The sequence below is a fragment of the Struthio camelus genome, chromosome 6 (assembly GCF_040807025.1).
Source record: "Struthio camelus isolate bStrCam1 chromosome 6, bStrCam1.hap1, whole genome shotgun sequence".
Lineage (NCBI taxonomy): Eukaryota > Metazoa > Chordata > Aves > Struthioniformes > Struthionidae > Struthio > Struthio camelus.
Window position 1 is genome coordinate 5,254,780 of NC_090947.1, and position 17,905 is coordinate 5,272,684.

At 49.2% G+C, this 17,905-nt stretch overlaps 1 protein-coding gene and 1 long non-coding RNA gene across 7 annotated transcripts in view; one reads left to right on the forward strand and one right to left on the reverse strand.

Annotated features, from left to right (window-relative positions):
- LOC138067607 (uncharacterized) overlaps nucleotides 1-14,822 on the forward strand; it is a 38,623-nt gene extending 23,801 nt beyond the window's left edge. The window contains exons 7-9 of the long non-coding RNA XR_011141793.1: nucleotides 972-9,412; nucleotides 10,349-10,510; nucleotides 11,363-14,822. This is a non-coding gene — a long non-coding RNA (uncharacterized lncRNA). The remainder of the gene's footprint in view (nucleotides 1-971; nucleotides 9,413-10,348; nucleotides 10,511-11,362) is intronic.
- VWC2L (von Willebrand factor C domain containing 2 like) overlaps nucleotides 1-17,905 on the reverse strand; it is a 55,931-nt gene that overhangs the window by 7,143 nt on the left and 30,883 nt on the right. For 2 of the 6 annotated variants that reach the window (XR_011141792.1, XR_011141789.1), the window contains 2 exons: nucleotides 17,555-17,656; nucleotides 15,250-15,396 (listed from right to left, as the gene is read on the reverse strand). The exons of 3 other annotated variants lie outside the window; for them this stretch is intronic. The gene's annotated coding sequence lies outside the window, so the exon portion shown is untranslated. Of the gene's footprint in view, nucleotides 1-15,249; nucleotides 17,657-17,905 lie in introns of all 6 variants that reach the window. One more of the 6 variants, XR_011141790.1, reaches the window with a different exon arrangement.

The following is a 17,905-nucleotide window of genomic DNA, read 5'->3' on the forward strand; positions in this document are numbered from 1 at the left end:
GCACTGAGCATCCCTGCGCTGGCCTGAAATATGTTACTCGAACACACGAGGGGTGAGCTGCCCCAGCCTCTGTATTCACAGGTAGAACCAAAGGGGAGAAAAATATGGAAACATGATTTTATTTTTTTTTTGTTTCTTAGCAAAGCAGAAAGCAGAAAGCAGATGAAAACCTGGCTTTGGGCTCTACTGTCATCCACCCTCCACTAAGATGGGTGGCTGCCTTTTCAGGAGACCCAGCTCTTTTGGCAGAGCCCTTGTTCTTTTAATTTAGGCCAACACAACCGCTGCCCTGGACCTTTTTTTTCCCCCCCCAGAGCTATCTCAAAATAACCACCTTGGCATTGCCAAAATGAAATGCTTTCTTTGGAAAACACCAGAGGAAACTGGTTGGACCATTTTGCCCCTTCTCTTCCCCTTCCAGTCCCCCCTGCCCCATAAAACTGTTGCCGTCAAGCAGAAGGCCGAATTTCCGCACTCCCTTTCTGATGCTTCGGCTTAAATGCCCGCTGGCTGAAAAGCCACTTTTCCAGCCCAGTCGTTGTCAGGTGGCCTGTTTTTTTCCCCCATCTAAATCTCTAAACTGTGGATCCTGTTTGTCCAAAATCTGGGCAGGTTGCATGAACCCAAGCGCTGAGGCATCAGAAAGATGCCCTGGCAGAGGGAATCTGTACTGCCAAAATGCTGTGCAGTATATGCCCCAAACAGGCAGCGTTTTCTCCTCTTTGCAAGATCACAGTCTCTGGGGAGTTTTCTAGCGATCTTGGGCTGGTATAGAGCTGACAGCTAATCCAGGGACAAAAAGACAAAATCTCGCACTTGGGAACATTACGGGGATTTGCGATGCTCCTCAGAGGAGCTGTAGTCTGTAAGGCCCTGGCTGGATTATACAGCAAAAACCACTGTCTTTTGATTGGCAGCAGACTGAATCGGTCTCCTCTGAGTTCTGCACTTTTCCCTCCCTCTCCCCTTAGATCAACCTCTCAGCTTTTCTGAAGCTACGCGCCCCGAGGCGGCCCTGCCGAGGATGGTGCTGAGCACTCCCCACTGGGACTTCGTGCCGCTCGGAGGAGCGGGCTGAGGCTGGGGTCAGCTGAACTGATGTAAAGCGGCACAAAGAATGGGACAGAACAGCAACTTTTTTTTTTTCCTAAATTCAAAAGAAGAGGCTGCTCAGAAATACCTGATGACGTCAAGCACATCAAGAAAGCTATTTATTATAATAGGAGTAGTACCAAGCAGCTTCTCCGGGCAAAGGCTGCCGTCTTGTTCTCAGCTAAAGCATCTCGAGCCGTGACTGCAACACTCCTATGTGAGCAGAACAGTAATAACCATTTTTTCCTTGCTCAGGGGAGACTGATGGTAGACGTTTGCTGCTCTCACAGACAGCGTAATGGTGAGATTTGCTTTGCTTAGCACAATTAATACTTATAGAAGACCACAGCACTCTGGGCTGTTTGCTAAGACAACTGTGGAAGTTTTTTTTTTTTTAATGGCGATATATTATGGAGGTTCAGACATTGTTAAGACAAGAGAGATTTTGCTCAAAGAGCAAAAATATAGATGTGGTGTTGAGCGCCAGCAGCGACAAGACATTCGGCAACCCTTCCAGGTAAGGGCTGGATACCCGGGTGGACACTGAATTCCCGAACAGCACAGAGCGGGGTGGTTTAATGCTCTTTAACACAAGGAGCAGACGGTGTCATGCTGATGCCCCATAGCCGCTCGGCACCAAGTGCTGCCCCAACTCCTCAGCCCCGCAGGCTGCGCTCTGCTCCCGGTCACAGCTGGGGCAGCTTTACTGAATGCTACAGCTTTGCCCGTGGCTTACGGCAGTGCCGGGTTTCAAACGCTCCCTGTGTGCAAACAGGCAATAAAAGGCAATCAAACGTTAAGCACTGCAAGCAAGCACAAATCACTTTGGGCCAACTGTGATATTCAGCTTTGCCCTGAAGAGCATCTTGCACCAAACAGAGCTCAATGACTTCACTGGGACTTCTCATGCTGTAATGCATGGATTTCAGCACGGATTTTTTTTCCTCTTGGTTGAAGATTTGCCAACGATAACCCTCTGTCTTCCTCCACTCCTTTAATAGCCCCCCCCCCCCATCCCTTTGGAGATATTAAGGATGACTCTAGGAGACTTCAGCTTATTCAGTCAAGGAACAGGAGAGAGGTGCCCCACCATTAAGGTTGCAAAGGATCCTGAGAAGTCTGTGCTGTTTTCCTGATGACAGTGGGAATTACATTCTCCTTCTTTCCGTAATGTTTAGGTATGGATATAGCTGCAAACATCCCCATGAACATTCATGCAGCGGGCTTGATGAATTTGCTTCAGGAACTTGCCCAGGAATGGACGATGGCAGGTGAATTTACTGCCAGCAAATACTGCCAAATTCAGCTCTTCCCCCATACACACAAGTGATTTGGGGGCAGTACGGTGGTTTTTGAAGAGCTGTCTCACCGTGCAGAGTGACTTTCTCATTTACCTCCCAGGCTCTGGGTCAGATACCCGAACTCCCCCGTCACCTGCCTGTCTTCTCGCCCAGGCTCTCAGCACCTTGCAGCTCAACGGCAACTTTTTCCCATGTCCGGACCGAATTCTACTTGAGGGGAAAGAAAAACAGCTTCTTGTTTTTAACGGCCTCAGTTTCTGGAGGTTAACACCGCTCCTATATGCTGATCTTGCAGGATCTTTTCAAATGTTCATTTAGTTCTGTCAACACTATTTACGCAATTGCTTCAGCTTGCAAGAGAAGAGCTCAATTTGCAGCTTTAATTAATGAGTCAAGCAGGGGGAAAGTCTTGGTTTTGCTGCCTGCTATCGAGACCGACTGCCCCTTTCCTCCTCTGGGGGAGGAAAAGGGAGTGGGTTAGGCAGGAGGTGAGATATAAAGCCGTCAGCAGACGATGCCGAGGCTTGCCTCGTTTAAAATTACGTTTGCTGATGCTCTACAGGGTGAATTGAAGGTTAGAGGAGGACTGTTCATCCCGCACACACCCGACACATAAACCAGGCCAAAACAGCCCTGCTGGAGCAGAAGTTCATTGCACTTCCATCGGCAGAGGGGTCCAGGTGAGGCCATGCAGGAGCATGGAGCTGCCTGGCTGGACCCACTCAGCCCTCTGCGCGCATGTGGCAGAAGTCGGCCTCCTGTTTGAAAGCAACCTGCTGTCTGCCCAAAATCGGCCTCCTTCGGGATGCTGCTGCGTTTTTGGCAGGGTGGGACCGAGGTGCACCAAACTCGAAGCCACCGAGCCACAGCAGCTGCAAATGAAAAAATCCCGGGGATGCTGGAGGTGTAAATCCGCGCTGCCAGCAGTGAACCACTTTGCCATGCCATCTGCCATCCCAAATGCTAAGCTGTGGCACGGGGCAGCTTGCGAGTGCTGTAGCTTGTCAATATTTTCAGAGCGGGTAGGCGAAGCCCAGTTCCCAGCGTCAACAAGCAACCCTCTGCTCATACCCTGTGCTGCGGACCTGCTCGACGGCAATCACGTCCCTGGCGTGAAGCTGAGTCCCACCCGGCACAGCGGCTGCTGGAAATGCAGCGTCTCCGTCTGGTGAAGGAAAGCAAAACCTGCACTGCTTTGGCATATGCTGCCATATTGCTGACAGCTGGGAATTCACTCATTACGGTTTTCATCCCCTTCTTCCCCAGCAAGCTGAGGGATTCAGTCACGGAGGCCAGAGCGTTGCCGTCCCCGGCAGCAAGAGTGGCAAGCTGGGAGCCCAAAGGAGAACTTTGCACAGTTTTGGTGTTAAAAGGTTCAGGAATTCCTCTGCATCCTTTTTTTTTTTTTTTTGCATTAATATTTCAAAATTAATGTCTGGAAAAGTCTTGCATGGACCAGAAATATAAAAGCATCTGTGTGTGTGTGTGTGTGCGCGTGTGTGTGCGTGCGCACGCGCGCACGCGCACGCGCCTACATATAAGAAGAGCCAAGGTATTTAAAATACACATTTCCCATACTCTTCTTTTTTGTTTGTTCGTTCATTTGCTTTCATTCAGTATTTTCCTGGAAGAAAAGGTTTGTTCAAGCTTTCCGTTAAGTCTCAGCCTGCTCCAGCCTTCATTCACGAGGATAAAGGGTGGCTGCTCACTTGCAAAGAGCTCCCAGCAAGGTGACGGAGTTAACCTTGTCCTCTCTGCCGAGAAAGGAGCCGCAGATAAATGTAACGATGACCCAAATGCTGGTCCTTGCGACGCGGCCACCCTCTCTCTGGGACGTTTCCACTGTCATGCAGACCATCATGCAGCCGTGGCTTTCTGTTCTCTAAAACAGTGCGAAATGAGAACCTTTTCATTTTTCATTTGTGGACAAACCCCGTTGGATCTGGCTTAAGAGCTCCCTAGAGTCAACTGGTGGCATCTTCTACCCGTTTACGAGCTTTCCATCTCGCCTGCGTTCAGCTGTGCCGAAGCTCATCTTTGCTTCTTTTCCCTCTTTTCTGCATATTTCAGACCATGCTAACGGCTTTTCTCGAGCATCATCTTTTTACAGGAGAAATTTTCCAGCTGTAATTCACATTCCTGGGTGCCTCAAGACGCCTGAGTTATTTAATCTCTATGTTAAAAAGAAAAATATGTATCTGCAGTATCCTTCGCCAATCGAAATCCACGTTGCTCACTCAAATGAAGCACTACATGGTTAAAAGATGTGCATTAAAAAGGAGAGGCCTAGCGGAAAAGCTGGATTCAAAACAACAGGAGCCTTTCCACTGGCTGCAGGGGGCACAAAAAATGAGACAGAACGGGTGGCGATGAAGCAAGCCACAAGGATGTCCTCTCTCCTCCTGGCCGCTGCCACCGCTCCTGCTCCCGAGCCGTCACGACGGCCCACGCAACCCGGGCTCCCCGCGTCCCCTTGTCCCCCGGGGCAGCCGGCTCTCCCTGGGTGCCCCTCGTGGAAAGTCTGCTGAGCAGATGCTAGGCCACAGATGCCACCAGGGATTCGCCCAGGCAGCTGCCGCGCTGGAGGCTGATGGATGCAGGGGACCGGCTCGAGTTCCTGAAATTATGATCTGGCTCCCAGCGACACAGACTGATTTAATCCGCACTGCTTTGCACCACACTTCGAATACCGCCGATGGCTTGCGATCAGTCTTAATCACGAGCAGCAGTCCCCCAAACGAATTAGGGAGCCATCCAGGAGGGAATACACCGCATTACTCCTCCTTATTGATAGCACAGTCACTTAATTTGATGTGGAGACGTAACTTCAGGCATCACTAAATACTGCGGCAGAAATGTTTTGGTGCAAGGAAGATCTATGAGCGCAATTTAAAAGCAGTCTGTTTCGGAGCGGTGACGTCTACCGGTGGCGACAGAGAGCAGAGGTGCGCGAGCAGACCTCAGATGATCGCTCGGGAGGTTACATAAAGCCCGTGGCGCTTCGATGGTTAAAACACCTCAGCTGCAAACCGCGTCTCCAGGTCTCCCTTCCTCGGCCACGCGGGAACGTTCCTGCGGGAGGACACGGCAAGGGGAACCGAGCCCAAGCTTGCGTCTGCTGATGTTTAGCCGCAAAACTGCCACCCTCCCTACCTGCTCACTCTGAATTTGCCCCCCAGATTTTGCCCCGGGGCAGAGGCGGGAGCGCCGCCCTGGGTCACTGCTCAAGCAGGCCCATTTTGGAAACACTGAAATTTGTTTGTGCGTTTTTAGAAACTTTCACCACCAAACAGTAATTTTAACGTTGCGAGTTGGTGTTTGGCAGCAAACCCACCCCTCCCAGCCTGACGGGACAAGCTGAAGGCAGTGCGAGCGGCCCTGGCCTGGATGCCCGACACAACCACGCTTGCTTTCCGACCACTGCGGGAAATGCCTTGCCCAGCTGCCCCCTGGCTTGGAAGCGGTGCTCATGCCGGGATCCTGCGGTTTTGCAGAGAGATGGGTCCAGAGTCATCTCTTCCCGGCAGAGCCGAGCAGTTCGCACAGGGTGCAAGGTAGGAACAGCACAAAATGAGGAGCACTTTGGAAACCCTGCCCAGCGATGGGAGGAATTCAAGCCACTTCTCCGGAGGAGAGGCAACGCGAGGAGGTAAAATAGCGAGCCGTCAACCAGACGAGCAGCCGCTGCAAAGAGTGAAAAGCTGCACTCGTCCCCGTTACATGGCACAATAAACGAGAGGCTCTAGATTAGGTGTTGGTGAGGGGAAGGCCAGCGCGGGACAGGGACAGCCTCCGCGTGCGGAGACGCGGGGGGAAAGACGCGTTAGACGCCAGCAGCGCGACTGAGCCACCACGAGATGGTACTAGACGAGGCCGAAGCGGAGCTCTCCCGGAGCGAGCGCCCAGCAGGGTCTGGGACGTTTGGGCCTCCCGGGACGCGATCGGGCTCGCGTCAAGCGCGCCTGGCGTTGCAAAGGAAACGCTGCACTGCAGCAGCGGCGCTCTCAAGCGCCTGCGCTTGCCATGACTTTCACACCGCTGCTCCCTCCTCGGCTAGAGCCGCCGGCGGGCCGTGCTCGGGAGCCTACCCGGCGTCCCCAGTCCCACCGCACCGCTGCTGCACGCGCAGAAATCCACTGCGGAGCAGCCTCTTTAGGGAGATGAAGCACAAAAATAAACTCCCAGGAATCAGGATGGTGAGAATGAAGCTTTTTAATCAATTTTTAACCAGTGCAGATAGTTTAATAAAACTGAGCTGGGCACATTAAAGACAATCTGGCTGATGGCACGCTTTGCGTTGCTTTAAACGAAGGGCATTTGCTGAACGGCAGGGGCGCCTGTGAATATTTACCCTCAGCCAGTGCATTTAGCCTATTTCTGGCCCAAAGCGCGCTGCAATCTAAGCAAAGCCTTTGTGCCCATTTCAAGCATCCAGCTGCAAAAGCTCTGTCCCCAATTTCCCAATTTTAACAGGTTTCTAATGTGGAGGTGGCTTAGGGACCGTTTCCCTGCAGCAGCCGTAAGGGCCCCTCCACCTCTCGGCAGCATCACCAGGCTCAGCCCGAGCAGGGAGAGACCTGCTGAGATCCCACGGGGAAATGCTCCGGAGAAGCAACAAGTGCCATTACCGCAACAACGCCGTTCGGACGAGGAGCTCCCGGGGCCGGAGGCTGCCTTTGGCAGCTGCGAGTTCGCACAGCGCCGAGCACGACCGGGTCCCCCTTCACGACTGGTGAGCTTTAGGCGTTACCGCAAGGCAGATTAACAGGTAGGTAATCAAATTCATCGTAATGTACCTAATCCTGCCTGAATAATATCCCCTAATTAAGTACATCGTTGAATTCAAACCACTGGCACCAAAGTCATGGAGGCTCCAATGCGCGGCATGTCTCAAGATGAGATCTCGGACAGCGGGAGAGCGAAGCATAGGGCTACAGATCTGTCCTGAAGGAGTCCCATTCCCCTGCCCCCCCCCACCCCATCTCTTAATATAAAATGCAGGTAGGCATTTTCAAAGTCACCTATGGGACTTGCACACCAAATTCCTATTCATTTTAATAGGCTCCATGTGTGCAAATGCCTTAATCAGCACTGAAAATTTTAGCTCATGTTAAAAAATGCATATGCAAGGTACTCAGCATTGCAAAGGAAGCTACTGTGCATATAAAGCAGCTATAGACCTTTTTTGGATCAGATTTTTTTCTTATGTACGTTCAACACTGAATAACAGGAACACCTCAAATATCGCAGTAAACATCTACTGATTAAGAAATGCATGTTTCAACATTTGCCTGACCGAAATAAAAGGACGCGCTCTTAAAAAATCTCTCTGCAGACTGCATAGAATTTTAGGTGAATAATATTCATTTTTAAAAATATAGGTGGATTTTAATGCTAGGCAATGAAAGCTACTCCTAGGTCATAATAACTTTTCAGGTAAGTAATAGGCTTTTAAAAACTTGTCTAAATAGATATCTTGCAAAATGAACCCTAATAGCTCTGAAGGTCCGTTAATTCTTTTAACGCATCAAAGACGGCAAACAAGGGCGCTCTTGGCGGGGGGGGGGGTGAGTAGCTATAAAACAGATTAATTTAAAATAAATAAATTAGTAAAGCTGCCATTCAAATACCATGTCCGCTAACAACGTCGCAGGTAGAAGCAACAGCCAGAGCTACAACTTGCAGATAAAACGCTGGACCCTTCAGAGGCTAAACCTGCAAGCACTTACGTATGTGCAGAGAGAGGCACCAAGAGGGCAAGACGCTGACGTGGACCGTCCCGTACTATTGAAGCAAGTGGCAGAGCATCCACTCATTTCCAAAGTATCCGTATCTTTGCCCTCTGACTGGGTATCGCCATTCAAAGGGGAAGGTTAACAACAAAAGAGTAACAACCAGGCCTTTATTTTCTGGATCGTTTGAGTTTTTTTAGGCAACTTTTGTCACCTCTTGGTTGTGCTTAGTGTGAAAATTTAATGATTTTTATGGCCCATTTTAACATTTTTATGTCTTTTTTCTTTGGGAAGAAAAAACACATTTGGAGTAAGAATTAAAACAGTATTTCATCCTTAAATGCAGTCATGGATGATGTATGGAAGAGAGCTGGCTGCACGTCAAATCAGCATAAAGCCAGAATTGAATCTAACTTGGTCACTACAGCTGTGCATGAGGTTTTATGTTTTTTTTTTATATCAGCCATAAATGAGATGGAAACTGTGATTGTGCCAATTTTGGATAACACGGTTCTTTTAAAATGCAAAAAAGAAGAAGAAGAAAAGAAAAAGGAAGCAGCACTTCTACGTATTCATGCGAGATCCCCATTTACATGTGCATTCAATTAAAAAAACCAAACCAAACCACTGTTTGATAATGACACTGCAGTGGCTAATGCACAGTGATAGTGGTACTATTAGGAAAGCCAGTTTAGGCAATGCTTATTTATCGGCAAAATGCAGCTATTCGCTGTGTAAGGCTCTGCCAAGGGGCGGAAGGGTTTCTGTAGCTGCAGGGAACCACGGCTCAACGCGACTGTCCCGAAGGAACATTTACTCCCCGCCTCCGAAAACCAGAGCGTCACTGCCACCACGATACTCTCTGGGAATGAGACCTTTGGCAGAAAAATACCTTATGCCTTTCCGCAGGTGTGAAAGGAAAGGTGACATTTTGAGCGTATCAAAACGTTCCCCTTTTCTTCACCTGGAGACGACTTTTCCCTGTGAATGTTTTGGATGTCAGCTTGCATTAGAAGTCGAACTTCAAAGAGAAACAAAAACTTTTCATGTCACAGCATTGCTTCCGAAATGATTTCTTTCTCAGTCCCGTTTCACGTTTGGCGTGTTGCACCTTCTGGTTCCAGTTTTGACCAAAACCGAATTTTCCCATTTTCTGTGTCACAGAAAGGCGGGCGCCAGCAGTTTCCCGAGGACACCGCTGTTCCCAGTACTCCTGGCCTTCGTAACGACACACACAGAGATGACTGGCCACGGGGAGGCAAGACACAAATCAAAGGGGAATTCAATGTACGTGAGCATACCTAAAAGTTGGCAGTCTACGTCAGGGCTTGTCACCAAAGGTTCCCTTTCCAGTCCAAGGACAAGCACTTCTGGAGGGCAGTTTGGCTAAGTTGGGCCGTTAACACAGCCAAGAGGATCTGGCCTTTGGCGCTGCCAACCCCTGACCTCTCTGTTAGAAAGGAGAGATGAGATATTGGGCTGGTGTGCACAGTTCCTCTGCTCTATTCATTTGGAGGAGATGGAAGGGTCAGGGCAGGGTTAGCGGGACCACGATGGAGCACAGGAGGCCACCAAACCCCACCGAGGGCACAGGGACCTAGGGAGGACCCACTGGTGGCTGCTTCCTGCCTAAACAGATGCACAAACTCATCTGCAGGGACACATCTCTGACTTCTCGCTGCATGTCCAGCTGTGGAAACCGCTTTAATCCACGTGTTTCCTCCCCAGGCTTTGCTCTTCTGAGGGCCCATCACGTAACCTGAATTTAATGGTATCCATGGCATTTGCACAATGCTTTCTAATGGCACCGTGCAAAGAGTCAGGTTGCTAATAAAAATAAAATGAGTAGCGCCGGTTTTGCATGTGAATGGCTGCATTTAACTAAATCACCAAATGGAAAAGGATTGTACTTTCCTTAGCTGATAATTTCGGGTGCCACTACAAAATGCATTACCACAATCTATGCAGGCTTTTATACTCAAGCAGATGCCATGTGATATTATTCTGAAGTGACAGGACAGGATAGTTATTTTGCACCGCAAGGTAGCAACTAGGAACGATGAAAGGCTCGGGAAAATTTATGGTAGATTTCTGTGATTCTCCCTCCCCGCCCCCGAAAAGATTTCAGAATATCTCCCACTGCTCGTATGTCTTAATTACCTGTCGCTAAGTAAAAGTATTATTCACCACTGCCGGTTTCTCTCTGGTCTTGTACCTCAGCAGCTCACAAACTGGAGACTGTTACCGTCACACCATTCGCACGAGGCAGGAAACGCTCTTACCCGGTCCGCGCTGAGGAACGGACAGGGAGGGACAGACAGGCAAACCGATGTACCACACGTTAAAAATGAACTTCCACATACCTGAGCATCTTGGCACTTTTTAGTGAGTATTGCCTGCCTTGTTTTTCTTTCACTCATTTTCTTCCTTCAGCAGTTGTTTTTAAAACCAGCAAGGGGATTTAGACATTAGAACAGCTACAGACCTGATACGAGTTAGTGATTTTACAAAATGCTTTAAAAAAATGCTTTGCTTAAAAGATTGATGTTTCCTATTGTATTTTTTTAATGCCAATTAATTACTTAATTCATTAGCAATGTAACACTAGAACAGTCTTTGAAAATCCTGTGCTTTGTGTAGATGCCTTTAATTATGGATAATTAAATACTGTGCAAGGACCTGATTATACCTCTGAGCATTTTCTAATCTAGAAAATGAAAGGCGCTCTTGTGCTCTCGAATGCATGCAACAAAAGCTGAGCTCAACAACTACATGCAGTAAAAAAACTAAAAACAAAAACACACGCAGTCAACAAATCCAGACCAGAGCTAAACCCAGCAACTAAACGAGGGTAGAAATTCCAGCCTCGTGCACAGGTGAAGCTTGAAGGCTTCACGTGTGGCTGTCTTCTCCTCCGTAGCGGGTCTGACGCAGCGCACGGCTGGTTGGGGATGGGAGCGTAAGCGCAACGCACGGTGCCCGCAGCCGGCCAGCACGTAAGGCCGGTGATGTAAGGGCTTCCGAAAGTTGGGAGCACGTTTCCAGATGAGCCCCCTGCGCATAGGGCTGCAATGGCCGAGACCGCTAAAAAGAGTAAAGTTCTTTCCAAATGAAATCAGAGCTGACCTTGGAAGCTGAAAACTTGCCAGCGCCATAAGTTACTCGATTTGTTTGGCTTTGCGTTCGTCTCACCTCTTTTTTTTTTTTTTTAAATTTCTCCTCTTTATTCCTCTGCAGCCATCTCAAGAAGGCCAGCTATAATAAACAACGTCGCTGGCTCAGGAAAGTTTAAATCTCAGGATAAAGCTGGTTAAGTGTGCTCTTGAAGGCACCACCACTATCCCTTGTAGGAAAGGATCCCTCTCCTTTGCAGCGGAGATCTTGCAGTACGCCCAAAGAAAGAGGTTTATTTTGGCGTCCCACTGCACTTACTGTAACAGCAGGGGGAAAGGAGGAACAGACTTTTAAAATAAAGCCAATTATTTGAGCTGTTGTACTATGGGCGCCCTTGCTCCATATGACTGCAAGCGAGTGTGGGCCGCGTGGTTCGGCCGAGCGACTGTCACCCCCCCCCCACTTCTACCTTGGCAATCTAAATGCAACTTGCGGAGCTCTTTTTCTGAGCTGGTAACATGCTGCCTCCTCCCCATTGCTCCCCCCATGCACAAACGTGGGGAAATCGGCTCACGGCGAGTTCAGTTCTCACTCCCGTTATACTGGAAAGCAAGCACAAGAAGCTCTTGACACTCACCAAGCTACAGCAGAAATTGCACCCTCTGAAGGCTGGAGATCTCTTGTGAACACAAGTGTGAAGGGACCACCGCAGTCCCTTGCAGTTCCAGGCAAACAAGATGCTGAAAAGCCCAGAGTAGTCCAAAAGAGCTGGGGGATTTTATTTTTTAATTCAAACAGAATGGCACAAAACAGAAAGCCAACAATTCACAACCCTTTTTCTGACCCCCCGTGGTGGTGATCTGCTTGTTAATACATAAGGCAATGGGGAACCACTGGGCTGGCCTAACTTAGGAGCCTACTCGCTGCAAAACCGAATTCAATCAGCATACTGATTTGTAGCATTGGAGGATGTAATTCTCATACGCATACACAACACGGGTGTATCACACGAAGGAACGCAATAACCTGTCCTGGGAGATGTCACGCTACGGCTAAATCTTGTTTGCGCTCACAGAAACACTGTGCTGCAAAGTGGTCTTCAGAGTAGCCAGCTCTCCAGCAGCGATCCTTGAACATACCCCAACCATTCCACAAATTCTGTTCAAACAAGGAGATGCTTTCAAATGCCACGTTTCAACACCAGCGCACATCCGAGGCTGCGCAAGCACAGTCTGTTTGCTCACTGTCCAGTCCGGTTTGATGGGGCATGTCTGAAAGCTAAATAGCATCACACGTGAACCTGCCAAGCACCGTCACTGTTGCTGCTTCCAATTAGCCTGCAGTCTCCTCTAATCTCATTGCTGCCTAGAGAAGAGCAATGACACTTTGTTTAACCTGCATTTAGGAGACTAGCTTTTGGACTGATCACATATGAACCCGGTGCGGCGCAAGGAGAGAAAGCGCTGACAGCGTTTCCCAGAGATGAAGAAAGCAAACAGGAGAGAAAGGTTTACACAAAGGGCAAGCAACAGCGCTTTCAAGCAGCCACCAAAACACTAATGCGCGTAACACAGAAATAAGAAAAATCATGGGTTTGCTACTGGGAGCCCAATGTCTCAGGAGCTGCTTTTAAGCTCAGGCTCTTGCCCTTGGTCCCTCCCTTGCCAATCCTGACCTCGCCCTGCTGGCTGGCCTTCCCAGCTTGATGTCGGACCTGCTTCTTCACTAGGGACTTGTCTGGCAATCTCCGTACCATGACCAGACCTGCTCTCCTTGGTCAGGCGCTGCGGGAGTGTGCACCGCGTCGGTGGGGTTCCTGCCCTGCCTGCCTCGCTGTCCCCTGGGGCTCCTGGCTCCTCTGGCTGCTCGTGCTTCTCCAAACACCTGCGGGTTCAACGCTGCAGGTGCAAACATGCACAAACTAGTCCAAAGCCTGGTTGCCCTATCACCACACACTGTTAGGACTCCTAAGGAGCCATCCACCCCACATCACACCCTGCATCAGTGCTCCTCTAGCCTTTATGGTCTACGGATATACCTTAGGCTGAACCTGTGAGGAAAGGCAGTATCATTTATTACACTGGTTGGGCCCACTCGGGAAACCCGGACTAGCATTTGGGCAGAGAAGTCCTCCAGGTACAGGAGAAACAACCCAACGTGGGGGGCTGGGCCATTCACACGGAGCAGCGAGAGCAATGAATGAGGAAATGCCCAAGCAAAGCTGTCTGTGCTTCTCAGCCACTTAGTCACAGAGATTTTGGCAAGATGTTTTTGGCCAGAACTTGCAGCAAAGCAAAGCAGACAGAGCAGCGGTGCAGAGGGAGCGTGGACCCTCCCAACCCAAACAAATTCCCCTTCCCGATAGATTCTGCCTGCAGAGCAGTTTGCTCTGGACACGAAGAAAGTTGCTGCTCGCAACACCAGACGTTGCACTGCGTAGGCCACAAAATGGAAGAGTATTCCCATTTTCCCACCTGTCTTCTCCTTCCTTATCTCTCCAGTGTGCAGCCTCACTTCCCCTCCTATTTGCTGGCCCTTCATACAGCCCTGGCAGGAGATAAAAAACACCCTCCTCCGGCCGTGGACTTGGCTTCCATACAGCAGAAAGGGCATCTCCTCCGGGTGCAATGCCAGGGTTCGGACTCGCAATCCTGCTCAAGGGGCAGCATCCCTGACTCAAGCGAAGCGAGGCTCGTTTACTGGCCCTGGCTATTTTTGCCCTTGTACCAACTTCATTGCCAAGTTATTACGAAAAATCCAGAGCGGGCCAAATCCTCAGTTGCTGAAAAGCCACGTGTTTCCATTGAAGCAACGAAGCCAGGCCAATTTACGCCAGTCTTCGAAACCAGATCACGGTGGCAGCTCTCTAGGGAAGCAGGAGGATGAACACAGCTGAGAAAAAATATGGTTTCTGTGCAAAACACAGCGAATAAATCTAATTATTACTATTGCGGACAGGTTTCAATTTTTAATCACAGTTTTCCAAGTCCTTAATAATTACCGTTCAACGTTTCCTGTAATAGATTTCATTTTTGTATGACACAGCTTGAAAAGTAACCAAAAATTCTCTCTCATGGCTTTCCTGGCAGCACCGCAAGGGTACAAGAGCCTCATGCAAATCAACCGCAGCGTGTCAAAGAAAAGCAAGCTGAATTCTTTCGTGAACATTTGGCACCCGCTGCCCTGATCTGTAACCGAGCAAGCGGGTTTGCGATTGCCGCGCTGTCCGGAAGAGGCCTGGCGACCACGCTGCCAGCCCGTGCTTGCCGGGAGATAAGGAATGACACATCCGATGCCGATGCAAACCCGGCTCAGGTGAATAATCCTCATGCACAACGAGTCCCTCGGACACGTCAGCGGGGCCTGCGATGAGTCAGACATCCCCCAAACAAGGCTCTTCCAGCTGGCACAACCTTCACTCAATCTTTTTCTAGTAACGCCGGATCGAAGCCTTTGGCTTGCAAACCGTGCGCCCCCGCTCGCTCCGCAGCGAGACCCCGCGTGTCGGCTGCAGCGAGTTGCTCTGACTCAGATGCAGACTCAGGAGCCGAGCGGGGGGTTCGCTGCACCCAGTTTTGTAGAATTTTTTTCTGCAGGCTGCGAGAGTTGGGGGGGGGGGGGGGGGGGGCGGGATGAAAGCGCTGCTGTATTTTGGTTCACAAGCCAGAAACCAAAAACCAGACAAATGCAGTGACCTGAGCTAACGAGATGCCGGAGTGCCGAGGCAATATCGAACAAGGAGTCTTCTACCTGCGTCTCCTGCCATGTCCCATGCATTTTAATGACATTTCTTTTTTTAAAGGAAGTGTTAATAGAGGTGCAATTGCAAATTGCAAAGTCTACGGGCCTGATCCTGCAAGATGAGGAGAATTTCCTGAGAAGTGCTGGATGCCTTCAACCCTCGCCAGCCAGGCGTGAAGGCTGGAAGCCCCAAAGGGGTCCAGCCCCCAGAAGACAGGCCAACTGCAGAAAAGGACTGTTTTAATCCCATCCTGAATCTGACTACTTACCAAGGTGAGGATGAGAGCTGAGAGGGAAGGAAGTTTCCCATCACAATCCGAGATTTCTGCTCTCTCTCTCTCCCCTTGGAATGGGGATGAGAAGTCAAAGTTGCAAACCCTTTCATTTTAAAACAAATCAGAGCAGGTTGACTGAATCTGGCAAAAAGAAAAAAAAAAGTCGCTTCGTTTTTGTCTTTATTTAAAATGTATAAAAATCATAAATGTAAAAAAACCATAAAATAAAGATCTACGTGTAAGATCATGTGTCACCTCCCCCCGCCCCCAATTTCAATAAGTTCTTTTTGAAAGCATGAAACTGGGGCATCTGATAACTTCAAAACTTTTTCCACATCTTTTTTGAAATATAAAAACACTAAGTTTTCTATAATTGGCCTTTTCCCCCAGGGATGTTTCAGTGAGTCAGCATTTTCTGGCCCAGCTTATTCCAACCTCCTTCAAATAATCTCAACCAGCTACAGGAAAAAAAGTCTGAGCCTCTGAAGCCTCAGGGACCTTCTTGTTCAGATCCTCACAAAGACCCATGCCTCTCGACAGCTCAGGCTGCAGGACATAGGAAGTTTTTATTTTTGGCAGATCAGCTCCTGTTCCCTTCACTCCAACAAACATGAACTTCTCTACCACCATAAAACCTTTTTAACTGGGACAAAAATGTGGCTTACTTTATGTAAAATGAGCTATACCAGCTTACACTGGTTGTGCGACTGTTCCGTGTCATTTTTTTTTCCAACTGCTTATTTGAGGTATGTCCACTTTCAGAAACGGCTAAAAGTGGAATATGTATTTCCTAGAGTTTATCTGAAGAGAATAAACCTGGAGATCCCCCATGCAGAAGAAACACAATGTTGTTCACACAGGGTAGACTGCATGTGATGAGGGTGTAAGAGCCCTGGATTGCTAAGGGACGCTTTGACTGCCTTTCCATATTCCCGGGGGATGAAATGCAACTTACACTGGACATCCTTTCTCAAGAATAAGGTTAAACCATACATTTGATTACATCACACGCTTCCTGAATTTGTGCTGGCTGGTAAACGCATTGTGCACAGCCCACCTTCACTGCAACTCTTTTTGTTAGAGGCCTGACAGTCTTTGGTGTTTTGCCTGCTGTTTTGAGGATTTTAGTCTTAATTTTGTGAGTTTCTGTCATGAACAAATTCTGATTTTTAAGGCTTTGCCTTTAAAGTTTCAAAAACTTGCATCCAGACAGAAATGACAAGGAAATAAGGGCAAGTGGGGTTGCTAAGAGTGATCATGTTTTGTAATGAGATCCATCTAGTACGTACCTATACCCCAAGGGACGTGCTCCTTCAGTCCAGCAGAAAAGCAGTATATCCTCAGGATACAGACAGAAGTTAGGAGGACCTTGATGCCATCACCGTCTTTGCTAGTGACCTACTGATATTACCTTGGGGACATCACTTCCCTCCTGTGTGCCTCCTTTCCTGTCCATTCTCTAGTTCAGGCGTAAGCTCTGCAGCGCCAGGCTGGTGTGTGCTGGCCACATCCTCGCTGCGTAGCACTTCTCCTTGGACCTCCCCCAGGCCCCACCAGCTGCCCTCTTCGGCCTAAGATTTAATTTTTGTGCAAGTGCTGCCCGGACTAAAAGGAGGGCTGTTCATCAGCCCATTGCTCCCTTCCATCGCTCCCTACGCAGCGCTGACCATCAGAGGTCCCGGTGGGAACTCACTGCTCAGACCTTACTTTTTGTACAAATGTGGCCAGAGATGCTGAAGAACTGAACCACACTGACCCCTCCCATGGGCAGCCAAAGCAAGGGTAACATCCTCTCCTCTTTTTCCCTGGGCTTTTATACATTTGCTGACGACTAAGCCCAAACTTTTCAGTCTCAGCTACTTAATGCAGACCAACCTTGCAGAAGGATTTTCTAAACAAAACCAGAAAAAGGAAGAAACTACCTCTAGCCTGCAAGTTCCTTGCACCCTGTGCTGCAGGAATTGAGGCGAGAAAGGCTTCCAGGAGCGATGCCATCGCACTAAGCTCCTAGACCTACGCCGAGAGGGTGAAAGCACCCCTGGAAAGCCAGAGTGCAAAGACAGCCAACCGAGACAGAGACGGTGGGTGCCAAAGCGACGGAAGGAAATGGATGCCGATGTTCACGGGCTGAAGGTTTGTGGACAACAAGGGCCAGCAGTATCTGCTGGCACATACCCATCTTTCCCCATCCTACTGTAGGTATATGCTTCTCGCAGCAGCGGGGCTTAACCGCTTCCACACAAGCAGAACAAATCAGCAGCATCTCCTCCATGTATAAATAACACTCCATCACCCTCACCTGGACGCGCGCTGTAACAAATTGTGGGTTCCTCTGGCAAACTGGTTCTTGCAAAGTTATTTTCATTCTCCCCAGGAGAGTCACTCTGTCAGCAAATCAGGGCTAGAGATGAAGAAAAACGCACCTTAAAAATATTTTCTTGTCTCTCCAGCCAAACTGACTGGCGAGTTTGCAAGCTTAGCAGGCTAGGATGATGTGCAAACATACAGTGATACCCAGCATGAGATTACTGCCATGATTTCACTCGCAGAGGCGCATAGGTGTAGAAGAGAGAGCGCGGCTGAAATGAGGGACTCTACCAAAGGAGCAGAGAGGACGGAGAGCTTAGAAAAGGCAGGGGGAGGGAAAGGG